Source organism: Staurois parvus, unplaced genomic scaffold (assembly GCF_062004578.1).
Source record: "Staurois parvus isolate SC_StPar_1 unplaced genomic scaffold, SC_StPar_1.0 ptg000394l, whole genome shotgun sequence".
NCBI lineage: Eukaryota > Metazoa > Chordata > Amphibia > Anura > Ranidae > Staurois > Staurois parvus.
The window spans coordinates 6,647,931-6,662,546 of record NW_028318190.1 but is presented as its reverse complement, the minus strand read 5'-3'; positions in this window follow the sequence as shown (position 1 = coordinate 6,662,546).

The following is a 14,616-nucleotide window of genomic DNA, read 5'->3' as shown; positions in this document are numbered from 1 at the left end:
AATAAAGAATTTGCAAAAAAAGAAATCCTACCCAAATATATAGTTCTGTTGTAAATTGATAATGCAACCATCTAGGCACATCTTTTTACTCATAACCATACTTTATAGATTCACAATGTTTACGTTTTATGCCCATTTATACATTTGTGGCAAGTGCATTCACCTCTATTTGAAGAACATATCCATTATGAGCTTCCACAAACACAGACAGTTTATATTGCAGACTGCAGTCAGACATAAAAATCAATGATGCACCACAGTAATAAAATGACAGTCTACGATTAACACATAGACCACTCAAACAGATAACTTAAAGTCACAGAAATAGATATGCAGTCAGACAGATATTGTACTTACATCCTTAGTTTTCATAGTCTTATCTCCAATTTCCTATCACATGAGTTTTGCATGTAGTGGGATCTTGCTCCTTGCTGGACTTTGAGGTCCTTCTGCTACAAAGCTGTTTCTTTTGTAGACTGACTACACCAGATATTTATACACCATGCAAGGTTGTGTGCCAAGGAAATGTGGCAATCAACACCCCTGCCTGCAGGGGTGGAGGATTAGAGACCCACTTACTGCAACATGTAACAGACTTTCAATATTGCACAAATAACGCAACTTGCAGGTTTTATAAAGCTAAAGTGCATGGGCCATCAAGACAAGTATGTGGATTTAGTAGGTTAACCTGAACTTGATCCCCAATCTACTACCTAATATTACCTTTTAAAACTATCAAAGCTATCGTCCTATCTCAGGATCAACTCTTCACAGCTACAGTGCTGACTTTGGGAAATTTACACTTACAAAGCTCTCATGTACAAAAGCTCCAGGCATTGGCCCAAAGGAGTCCACTTCACACTGAGGGGTATAGTTGTTACAGAGCAATATTTTAAAGCATTTTCAAGCAAAAATCAGTCACCAATCATAACATGCAGAGATGCTTGTTATGAGAGAGACAAAAAAAGTGTGAGACTTCAATTGGGCTTTATACAGTCCGTATGGCATGTTACTCTTTCATTGATCTGCATGTTTAGGCAGCATGTCAGAAGATATGTAGGTCCGCATGTCCCACAAGGAGTCCAACAGACTGAAGCAGCGTGAGCAGCCAATGAAAGTACCTGGCAGGGGAGCTTCAAAGTGCTGGGACTACAGAGGAATGGGGAAGGTCAATTACAGTTTTCAAAGTTTGATTACTAAAATATCCAGCAAACAGAAAATTAATTATTCAATACTTTACTACCTCAGACTGAACTACTGAAATTATGTACAAGCTGTAATATTTTGCTTTATTCTGCCTTTCGGGGGAAACTTGGCACATTTTAAAGCTTATCTAGCAGCTTTATCTCAGATATTCTGATCAAATAGGATAGAAGAGATCACGTTCCAGTATTAAAGGTAAACCTTGGCTGAGAACTATATGGGGTCTGACACTGTTAACCTTCTGCTGAAATTTCTAGATATGTAAATAACTGTAAATAAGGCAGAATTAAACCCAGTATGCAAACTTTTCTGCAATCCTGAACTTCTTGTTTATGTCTTCAAAGCACGTCAAGCCTTTGCCATTCTTGAGATAGCCATGTATACTGTTGCCAATTATGTTATTTGCACATAATCATTCTATCACATTGACCATGTCCTGATCTACAGACTGCCTTTGCCGAGGTGATGCAATGCTCCATCTCCAACACAGGTGCTGTGATCTTGCAAGTCTCAAAAAAACCCATCCTCACTTCTTTTGGCTTCTCTCAGGTCTTATGTGCATGCTTAAAATTACTGGATGACTTCCATGTAAGGGTGGAGGCGAGGTTTGGGGAAGCATAAGGATGAAAATATCCAAGATGGGGTGAGCATCATTCAGAGCAAGGAATAAATGGATGATACCACTAAACACAATAGGCATAACAATAGAATTGTAATGTGTTCTTTACTAATGATAGGGTAAAGTTTGGGAATAATGTTATGATTTTTTCTGATGGTAGACTGCAGAGTTTGGTAATTCCACTTTAAAGGAGATCTATGGTCACATCACACATATTCATTTTATAACATCAGCATTGTAAAAGCAATAGAGATGTAGCCAGGTGCCGCCTATATCATTATGCCATTCAGGGACATTTACAGATGAGACCATGATTACTCCTTTTCCCCCTAGTGCCCAGTAATGGGCCTGCTACATCACTTCCTCTTAGCAGAGTGGATCCAGTTCTTCTGATAGCAGAGGATCTTGGAACTTGTAGTCTTATAGCCAATACATCCTGTATTCCTGAATGCTGATTGAAATAAAACTAATAGAGAGCTAGCGAACAAGAAGAATGCTAGAAAAGCAGATATATTCTACAGCAAGGGAATGGCTCACTCTCAGGGCGCAGGATGCAGAGATAAACACAGGCTGACTACCGTTCTCCTCCAGCGACAGAATGCTGGTCTACTGCTGCGGGACTCTGCACAGTAGTTCAGCACAGTAGTGACATTGATCACCATACCGGGTTTGCAGCAGTGACATTGATCACCACACTGGGTTCGCATCATCTTCACTGCATTGGGACTGTCATTGTCCGGTCTTCACACAGACATCTATACTTGCTGCGCTGACACATCCCTGCAACTAGCCAAGAGCCTAAGAAAGAACTCTGTTTCTAGGAGGCCGTGTTGTCCATAGGATTGGTGAACGGGTGGATACCCAACATCTTTCTTTCATCACTATAGGGAGACTGCATGCAGACACCTTTACACCTCAGTACCAGGAGATCTTTGCTTTGAGCAGTACCACAGTCTGTTTAACTTAATTGAATTACCAGTATTCACTAACGTTTATGGGCCTCACCATTGCTAGCAGAAGACAACGGATACCACCATTAAAGGGACGTTAAACACCACAAGACCACAATCTCTAGTTAAAGGGACCTCTTCTCTCTTGAGGCCATTGTTTTTCAAATTAGGGTACTTATATCTATTTATGCCATAGTATATATTTAAATAATTCTCTGCATTCCCAGTTGCGGTGCCGGTTGCCCGGAGGGAGCTGATAAGTCCAGAAGCCCTTTTTTCCTCCTCATGCTGCTGGTCTTGCAATTAAATAGATGACTCTTACTACTTAAGATTGTATAAACTGGTATACATTGCTAATTGATTATTTCTATTTTACCAGTATTCTGCTTTTATGTGTTAACTGGGGTTGTATATCCTAACCCCATTATTTCTGTGGCCTCCTCTTTTGAACAAGTCTAATATAGAGGTGTTACAAAAGAATTGTGTCTCTTGCATTATTATTCTATACTGTTGAAATACTGTATGTCTGAACCCAGAGTGTCAGACTTGTTGGGCGGCTTGCAAGTCAAGGCAACAACTAGGGATAAGCATTATCAAGTGGCCCCTGCAGGGGTATTGCTTCACACAGTGCCGAGACAAGGTCATTCAGCATCCACAGCAAATATGCCAAACTGTGCCCCCCCTTTACATTCATGATATGCGAACAACCTACACCTCCTCCTGGCTCTCTCCTTACTGCTCCCAGCGCTGGGCTGACAAGAGTAGTGATGCTACAAGCAATGATTCCTGTACTGACTCTGCCCCTTAAACTCCTCCTGTCAGCACCTCAGTAGTTCAGAAGGCAGGCTCTGTGAAATGCGTGACACAGCAGTGCCTAGTCAGAGCATAGTAAATAGGTGTCACAGAATTCGAGAACGTAAATGTGTGGAGATCTTCACAAAGTAACTTTACAAACTTCAAGATCATTCAGATTACTAGGAATAGGCTAGAAATAATGGAAATACAACATGTAAATTACACATAAAACATGGGTTAAAGTCAATTCACAGAAGGAAATAAATAATGAAATGCATGTAGAATTAAGTAGCAGTCCAGGTATGCAGTATTTAAGGAATGTAAAAATATAACAGCTAATTTTGACTAGTCTCTGCCTTTTTGGGTCAGTTCTTTGACATAGAAACCTAAATATGGAAATTTTTGTGGTTGATTTACTTAAAGCATAACAAAAGGAAAAACTTTTTATTTTGTTTTGGATAGAGTGGAGGTGGATTAGAACACCTGTCAGGTTTTATTGCTGTCTGTGTCTCCATTAGGGAGATTCACCCTCTTTATTTGTCCTGTTTACCATTATCATTGAAAGTGAAAGTAAAAGAAAATTTACTTTCAAGAAAAAAGAAATGTTTTGGATTGTTCCCAGAACAGTAATAGAGGGGAACTTTTCCAATGGGGACACTGGTTCTGGTGACCTGGGAGGCGCCAAGGGATTCCTTTAATTTGTAGGAATTTCTTCTCACTTCCTGTTTTGACTATAGGACAGGATTTGAAGGTAAATCTCACCTTCTCTTCCTGTCTCCTATCCAAAACTAAAAGAAAAGTCAAGGCACCCTTTATAATTGTGCACAGGGCACCCCAGTAAGAGAGCTCGTTCACAGCAGGAGGTGTATCTGAGCACACGTTTTTTTGCAAAGGATTTGCAACCAAGTATTAAAAAGTGAAAGTTTGATTCATGATTATTATTCTGTCCCATTGCTTTTGGTCCCTTAACAATTGGGAGGCACCTATGCAAACTGTTGTAATTCCTACACCGTTCACCTGATTTGGATGTAAATACCCTTAAATTAAAGCTGACAGTCTGCAGTTAAAGCACATCTTGTTTGTTTCATTTCAAATCCATTGTGGTGATGTATAGAGCCAAAAATGTTAGAATTGTGTCGATGTCCCAATATTTATGGACCTGACTGTACATTCCACATTAATAATTATGCTATCAAAATTTGTGTGTCCTGTAAATTGCCTACCGAATTGCTCCTGTTTCTTCTTGCCAGGAGCTGCCATTTTGCTGAAGCCCAGAGCACCTGAGCAGCAGTAAATCTTTAGGCTGTCAGCAGATTGGCCTCTACAAATTTGGCAAAGTGCCTAAAAATAGAGAGCAGCTGAGCATGTGCAGAGCATGGTGAGACAGCATATTACTGGATTTTAACCCATATAGGCACTTATTTTTAATGTTTTACACAGTTAGTGACGTCATTATGTGGGTATGGGTGGGGGGTAAAAGCACCCAGGTGACACCCACCAGAGGGGTGACACCAGGACCGCATGTCCTAACAAGCAGGGCGTACTGACAGGTATCGATCCACTCAGGGCTGGCGTCAGCATTAGTCAGTCGCTATTCAGTCTCACATTCCCCACCAGTGTCCTTGGCTGGCCCCTTTCTCCTGCCCCATAGAATACGGATCAGTTCAGTTTTTCCCCCAGCCAGAGTCCTGTGACTCCCCGTGTCACCTCCATTGTTTCCTTTGAACAGAGCTCAGGCAGAGCACTCTGTTGCATACTTCTGCTGGACAAGCAAACTTCCAGCACTCTTGAGAGCCCATGGAGCAGAGAAGCGGCCTCCGATGCTAATGATCCTTTCTGTGCTGCTGCTGAAGGGAGCCAAATCAACCATGGACAAGTGCTTGGAGGGCAGCCAACTAACTACAACAGCCAGGCAGACATGGGAGGGACAGCCAGACCATGCTGGCTGGAATCTAGTACCCGCACTACATGAACCTGACCCTGCACCTTGGAGTGAGACAACCCCATCTCCCCCATACACCATCCCATACCTCATCCAATCTCCCCTAGTTACAGGAACCCCATATTCCCTAGGAAGAGGGACCCCATCTCCCCTGGGGACAGGGACCCCATCTACCCTGGGAACAGGGTCCCCATCTTCCTTGGGGACAGGAACCCCATCTATCCTAGGGACAGGGACCCCATCTCCCTGGGGGATAGGGTCTCCATCTCCTCTGGGGGCAGTAACCCTATCTACCCTAGGGATAGGATCCCCATATTTCCTGGGGACAGGAACCCCATATTCCCTTGGGACAGAAACCCCATCTTTCCTGGGGACAGGGACCCCAGCTCCCCTGGGAACAGGAGCCCCATCTACCCTGATATCAAACCATGATGGTGTCACATGACCAGGGGTGGACTGACCATTTGGAAACTCGGGCACTGCCCGAGGGCCCGGGGTCAGTAGGGGGCCCCATGAGGTGCCCCTGGTACCTTTTTTCATAGGCTTTTTTGAGTTAGGGCAAGAGCCCGGGGGCCCCATGAGTTGTCAGTCCGCCCCTGCACATGACGGCATATGGAACAGCGCTTCGGCACCCACTGCATCATTTACAGGAACCGGTTTGAGGTGTGCACCATGACCATGCGCTGCCAGCCTGAAGCTAGCCTGTTCAGCACCCTGTGGCACTGTGGCAGGCTAGCCAGGAGAGAGCCCAATGTGCTAGCCTGCCCAGTGTCTACTGCTCTGTCCTGCTGTCACTCTGTGGCTGCAGGACAGAGCACTGTGGCAAGCGGGGGGGGGGAGATTAATAAATTATTGGGGGGGTTGGGGGCATGACACCATATTTTACTGCACCAGGTGACATCCACCCTAGTGGTGCCACTGTACATAGTTATACCTGCAAAAGGGGCCAGCCTAAAGTGATCTAGCAGGACTTAATTTTCTAACTAAAGTTCCATTTTAGCCATAGATACGCTTTAAGTCAGGGGTGTCCAAACTTTTTTCAAAGAGGGCCAGATTGGATGAAGTGAACATGGTGGAGGGCCGAACATTTTTCCAAACATTCTTTGAACCATTACAATTAAATGCAAATAAATTATTTTATGCCAATTTACCGTATTTTTCGCCGTATAAGACGCACCTGACCATAAGACGCACCTAGGTTTTAGAGGCAGAAAACAGGAAAAAAAAAATTCTGAACTAATGGACTGCAGACACAGTACAGGAGATGACCAGAGACTGCGGACAGCACAGGGATGACCAGAGACTGCGGACAGCACAGGGATGACCAGAGACTGCGGACAGCACAGGGATGACCAGAGACTGCGGACAGCACAGGGATGACCACAGACTGCGGACAGCACAGGGATGACCAGAGACTGCGGACAGCACAGGGATGACCAGAGACTGCGGACAGTACAGATGACTGCTGACCTTTGGGGAGGTGGGGAGCGGGTACCTGAATTTGACAGGTACCCGCTCTTACTTCCGCAGTTGTTCTTTGATCTTACCTGTTCCTCGATCCAGCCGCGCGCTGTCTTCCCGGCTTCTGTAATGGCGCTCGGCATGACAGCCGGGTGCCCAGTGCGCATGAGCGAGAAGCACTTGCGCTTTGTGATTGGTCCGGCGGCTTCTGGGATCTGTCATGTGTCCCAGGTACCGCCTTACCATTCACAAAAAGCACCGCTTCTTGCGCATGCGCACTTGGCACCCGGCTGTCATGCCCAGCGCCCACACTACAGAAGCCGGGAAGACAGCGCGCCGCTGGATAGAGGAACAGGTAAGGTCCCGCTGCAGAGCTGAGCGGCCGGCCCGGTATTCTGACACGGCCGCGGTGGAAATACCGGACCGGCCGCTCCATATTCGCTCCATAAGACACACTGACACACTGACATGGAGGGCCGTATTAAACCGACCCTCGGGCCGTAAATGGCCCGCGGGCCGGACTTTGGACATGCCTGCTTTAAGTAAATGCTGTTATGCTGATCCACTAGATTCATCACTTTAAGAGTCACTAACCCAAAAAGGTATACAGTTAGATGAAGACTGTTTCTGTTACGTTTTTACTTGAGTTAGAATCTCAAAAACACAACATGGATGTTGCAGAACTGTAGGGAGAGCAGAGAAGGACAGCAAAACTGATAAGGTCAGCTATGATAAAAGATTAACTGAACTAAATGTATTCTTCCTTGAGAACAGAAATGTAAGCAAGGATATAATCACCTTGTATAAATACATAAATGGTCCCTATAGTAACAATAGTGCAAAGTTGTTCACTTTAACGTACTTGTAAATGGCAAGGGGGCACTTTTTGCATCTGGAGGAAATGAGGATAAACCTTTTCTTCACAGTAGGAAATATTTTTTCCCCAGTTGAAGCAACTTGGACAATGCTGCATGTTTTTTTGCCTTCCTATGGATTAACTGTGTGTTTACAGTTCTGTAGATGCTGGTTGTTAATTCATGCATGTATTATTCATTCATTTATTTTTTTCTATTGGTTAAACCTCATGGACAGGTGTATTTATTTAGCCTGACTAAATTTGTATCTACATAAGGTATGCAAGACAGAGAATCAACATAATGGCCACTTAGAAGAATGCGAAATCTGCGATGACATCTCCATGTTTCACACAGGAAAGGATTCCTTTAAAGTAAATCACTAATGATTGACATTGCATTGTTGGATGTGGGTTGTAGTTAGGATCCAACTCTCAGAAAGTCAGTGTTTGCATAGGCAAGTAAGCGGACTGCATGTTAAAGGGAAGTTACTGTATGTATGACCACCTTATATTTTTTGTAATACTTGAGACCATGGCCATGGCTTCTCTTGAGAACTATCATTTTGAAAGCATAGAAGAGGAGAAAAAAAAGTATTCTAGAGAATTTTCTTGTAGTCCAGTAATTAATTACTCCCAGGAGACATAATGGAGTGTTATATATATTCAGCAGAGCTGTGGAATCATATAACTACTCAAAATAACTTATACATGTTATGACTTCCCAAACTGATTGCTCTGAAAATCCATTCAAAGTATGTCCAGTCCAAATATTTTTTTAGTTTTGAATGCAGTGGAGACTTGTCCAAGCTCAGTTGGACTTATCTGAGTTCTCATTGTGGTCATTGGTCCCATTAAGAAGATATACAGGTCTGTCTGTCTGCCTGTCTGTCTATTTATCTATATAGTCTATCTAAAAAAGTAAGCACACCCCATGTAAATTGTTGACTTTTTCAACATATTTGAAAAAGAAAACATTAGATCTTCATTTGAACAGTACCAACAGATAAAGGAAAATTTACTTTTGTAATAATTTATTTAACAAAAATATTAATAGATGCAATTGTGTACTGTGGAAACAGTAGGTACACATTCTGTCTCAGAAGCTAGTATTGCCCTCTTTAGCAGAAATTATATATTGTAAGTGTTTAGCACAACTGCCCATCATTTTTTGATATTGACTTGTAAGAGTTACATGCAGATCTTGCAATAAAATTTGATGGTTCTTGGATACTACTTTTAAAATCAAATGGTCAGCTCTTGGACTGAATTTGCTGGATCAGAGAGTACCGGACAAAATACAGTTGGAAATCTACCCCACTTTATTTATAGTAGAATGATCAGTTTCAAATACTGTATTTGATTTTTTTCAAGCCCCTCGCCTTAATCATAAGCATCCGCTACCTTCTTTCTGAAGGCCTTAGGGAGCTCTATTGATTTTTCCATGACGGCACCACACATGTCAATAGAAAAGAGCACACTAGACCCTATATACTTGTGGTTTATATAAGACACATTCCACCTGCATACACCCTAAATAGGTTCATATATTTAGCATTAGGAATGAGTTTTGGTTCTGTCCATACCTGGACATTAGCTGTGAGCTGCAGGCTTGAGATCCCTTGCCCTATAGATACGTTTATACAAACGGTCGGGTATTCATGTGCCCATATTAGATCAAAGATGGCACAAGCATTCCCTCCCCTTTGCATCAGCTCATTAGACGAGAAATGGCAGTTAACTTCCAGGTTTGGATGAACTTAGGTCAGGACCAAGTCCAAACCCAAACCCAAACTTATCACTAATTGGCACCTAATCTGCAAAACCGGATTCTAATTTCATAGATTTTAAAGCATAACTTTACTGTTTACAACTTAATAAAAAATAATGCTCTTTAGTAAGGAACATACATTCCACATTAATAATTATGCTACCAAAACAAGTGTGTGTTGTCCCTGTTTCTTCTTGCTGGAGGCTGCCATTTTGCTGAAGCCCAGAGCCCCTGAGCAGAAGTAAATCTTTAGGCGGTCATTAGATCAGCCTCCACATTTTCAGTAGTGCCAAAAATTAGAGAGCAGCTGAGCGTGTGCAGAGCAGGGTGAGATGGTGTATTACTGGATTTCAAACAGTATAGATACTTATTTTTAATTTTTAACATAGCTAAACCTGCAAAAAGGGCTAGCCTGAAGTGACCTAGCAGGACTTAATTGTCTGACTTAAGTTCCACTTTAAGTGGTGGTAAATGTAAGGGTGTACTTACTTTTTTTCCATGTGACAAATCTGCATTTTTAGATTATGAGAATGAATACATGTCAATTTCTATGTGTCATATGTTCAAGTATATCATATTTATTTGTAGGAATTATTTGAAAAGTCTAATGTTTGCCATTTCAAATATGTTGAAAATGTCAACAATTTCTATGGAGCGTAGTTACTTTTTACATGACTTTAGGGAGGTGCCCCCCAGCTGTTTTACCACACCGCATGGCCTGTATAGGACGGACGGCCGGTAGCCATCTTTGATTTAATTTGTTTGATTTTATTTGCAATATTCTTCATTAAAGCCTACTACACTATCAAAGCTCTTGTCTGGGGCTCTTTTTGTATGGGAGCCCCGGCCTTTTGAAGGCTGGGATGATCCCCCTGGTGGCTGATATTGGCATTTATGGAGGCCTTCTGTTGATCCTGGATGCATGACACCTGGTGGCTACAACAAAGATGACCGCTACCTTTCCAGTGTTCCATATCCAGAGTACCAGGAGTAGGTCTTAAATACTCCATGCGCAAGCACCTCATCTATCTGGTTAGTGTAATCTACACTCGGTTTCACCACCACATGAGTCACGCTTACTCTGCTGTACCAGTTTATTGACGCTTCACAGAAGTCACGTTTTATCTTGCACTTTTTCATTTATGAACTTTCATTTATGAACTTTCATTTATTGAATTTTACGATGCATACCGTCATTTTACTTGTTTATTTATTTTTTTGTTATTTAATTCATTATGGCAATTAGCGCTGCATTTTATTGTTTACTATTTATCTTCTGGAGGTTTTAGAGGTTTACCTTTCATGCTAGCGGCTAGCCCCCCTGTTATTCCTTCATATTGTCACCCAGCGCTTGATTATATTTGATTTTTATTCAAGTATATCATATTTATTTGTAGGAATTATTTGAAAGATCTAATGTTTGCCATTTCAAATATGTTGAAAATGTCAACAATTTCTATGGAGCGTAGTTACTTTTTACATGACTGTATGTGTAAAATACAGTATATTCTGTATATATATATATATATATATATATATATATATATATATATATATATACACACACTATATTGACAAGAGTATTGGGCCACCCCTCCAAAACATCGGATTCAGGTGTTCCAATCATCTCCATGGCCACGGGTGTATAAAATCAAGCACCTAGGCATGCAGACTGCTTCTACAAACATTTGTGAAAGAATGGGTACTCAGTAGGAGCTCAGTAAATTCAAGCGTGGTACTGCAATAGGGTGCCACCTGTGCAATAAGTTCATCCTTGAAATTTCCTTGCTACTAAATATTCCACAGGCAACTGTTAGTGGTATTATAACAAAGTGGAAGCAACTGGGAACAACAGCAACTCAGCCACGAAGTGGTAGGCCACATAAAATGACAGAGCGGGGTCAGCACATGCTGAAGCTCACAATGCGCAGAAGTCGCCAACTGTCTGCAGAGTCAATAGCTAGAGACCTCCAAACTTCATGTGGCCTTCAGATTAGCACAACAACAGTGCATAGAGAGCTTAATATAATGGGTTTCCATGGCCGAGCAGCTGTGTCCAAGCCTTACATCACCAAGTGCAATGCAAAGCTTCGGATGCAGTGCTGTAAAGCATGCCGTCACTGGACTCTAGAGCAGTGGAGATGTGTTCTCTGGAGTGCAAATTATGCTTCTGTCTGGTAATCCAATGTGCGTGCCTGGGTTTGGCGGTTGCCAGGAGAACAGTACTTGCCTGACTTCATTGTGCCAAGTGGAAACTATGATGGAGGGGGGATTATGGTGTGGGTGGGATTTTCAGGGGTTGAGCTTGGCCCCTTAGTTCCAATGAAGGGTACTCTTAAGCTATCAGCATACCAAGACATTTTGGACAATTTCATGCTCCTAACATTGTGGGAACAGTTTGGGGATGGCCCCTTCCTGTTTCAACATGACTGCACACCAGTGCACAAAGCAAGATCCATAAAGACATGGATAAGCTGTTATCAGGTCCTGATCTCACAAATGTGCTTCTGGAAGAATGGTCAAACATTCCCATAGACACACTCCTAAACCTTGTGGACAGCCTTCTCAGAAGAGTTGAAGCTGTTATAGCTGCAAAGGGTGGGCCAACTCAATATTGAACCCTACGGACTAAGACTGGGATGCCATTAAAATTCATGTGCGGGTAAAGGCAGGCGTCCCAATACTTTTGGCAATATAGTATACAGAATCTTACAGAAGTGAGTACACCCCTCACATTTTTGTAAATATGTTATTATATCTTTTCATGTGACAACACTGAACATGTGGCACTGAACATGTGGCAACAAAAGTGAGTACACCCCTAACTTAAAATGTCCAAATTGGGCCCAGTTAGCCATTTTTCCTTCCCGGTATCATGTGACTCATTAGTGTTACAAGATCTCAGGTGTGAATGGGGAGCAGGTGTGTTAAATTTGGTGTTATCGCTCTCACTCTCTCATACTGGTCACTGGGAGTTCAACATGGCACCTCATGGCAAAGAACTCTCTGAGGATCTGAAAAAAAGAATTGTTGCTCTACATGGCCTAGGCTATAATAGGATTGCCAAGACCCTGAAACTGAGCTGCAGCATGGTGGCCAAGACCATACAGCAGTTTAACAGGACAGGTAACACTCAGAACAGGCCTCGCCGTGGTCGACCAAAGAAGTTGAGTGCACGTGCTCAGCATCATATCCATAGGATGTCTTTGGGAAATAGACATATGAGGTTGAAGGGTTGGGGGGTCAGCCTGTCAGTGCTCAGACCATACGCCACACACTGCATCTAATTGGTCTGCATGGCTGTCATCCGAGAAGGAAGACTCTTCTAAAGATGATGCACAAGAAAGCCCGCAAACAGTTTGCAGCAGACAAGCAGAATAATGACATAGATTACTGGAACCATGTCCTGTGGTCTGATGAGACCAAGATAAACTTATTTGGTTCAGATGGTGCAAAGCGTGTGTGGGGGCAACCAGGTGAGGAGTACAAAGACAAGTGTGTCTTGCCTACAGTCAAGCATGGTGGTGGGAGTGTCATGGTCTGGGGCTGCATGAGTGCTGCTGGCACTGGGGAGCTACAGTTCATTGAGGGAACCATGAATACTAACATGTACTGTGACATACTGAAGCAGAGCATGATCCCCTCCCTTAGGAGACTGGGCCACAGCAGGGCAGTATTACAACATGATAATGACCCCAAACACACCTCCAAGACCACCACTGCCTTGCTAAAGAAGCTGAAGGTAAAAGTGATGGATTGGCCAAGCATATCTCCAGACCTAAACCCTATTGAGCATCTGTGGGGCATCCTCAAACGGAAGGTGGAGGAGTACAAGGTCTCTTACATCCACCAGCTGTATGAGTATGATGTCGTCATGGAGGAGTGGAAGAGTGGCAACCTGTGAAGCTCTGGTGAACTCCATGCCCAAGAAGGTTAAGGCAGTGCTGGAAAATAATGGTGGCTATACAAAATATTAACATTTTGGACCCAATTTGGACATTTTCAGTTAGGGGTGTACTCACTTTTGTTGCCAGCGGTTTAGACATTAATGGCTGTGTGCTGAGTTAGTTTGAGGGGACAGCAAATTTACACTGTTACACAAGCTGTACTCTCACTACTTTCCATTATAGCAAAATGTCATTTCTTCCGTGTTGACACATGAAAAGGTATAATAAAATATTTACAAAAATGTTGACTCACTTCTGGGAGATACTGTATATATATATATATATATATATATATATATATCAGGGGTGGACTGACAACTCATGGGGCCCCCGGGCAATAGGGGATCATGGGGCCCCTGTGTCCTTGCCCAAACTCAAAAAGGCCTATGAAAAAGGTACCGGGGGCATCTCATGGGGCCCCCTTCTGACCCCGGGCCCTCGGGCAGTGCCCGAGTTTCCAAATGGTCAGTCCGCCCCTGGTATATATATATATCAGTATGGCTTACTTTGGATGTCAGTCCATCAGGGGCACAAGTATGTCCCCATGCTTCAGCTGCCAGCACATGCATTCATCCATCACTGTCCATCAAGTCTCTATACTGTACCTGCAACCTGAAGTGGGATTCTGAGCACCGCTGTCCTTGGATCACAGATCATTTGTCTATATCACATAGGTGGGGATACATCAGCTAACATCTGTGTCTTTTGTCCAGTCACTGGCTGCTCACACAAGGCTAAAGACTCATTTTTTCACCTCAAGTGACAGAGCGGGATGTCTGAGTTGCCAGCTACCAACCGCTAGAGTTGTAATGTGGGAGGAAAGGAAGTAAGCCCCATGCTCCCTCATACTCAGAAGTACCAAGTATTTTTCTTTGCTTCCGACTGCTGCAGCGGAGCAAAAAGATGATAAGTATGTAAAATGGTGGGACCAGTATATAAACTATAGAGTTGCCCTGTATGGGAAAAACACATGTTTCTTTTGAGGTGAAGCACTTGAGTAATAAAACACGTGGTTACAGAAAATACACTGTAATCACAGTCTAAGCCGAATTGTAAATTAGCCAACGCCTCATAA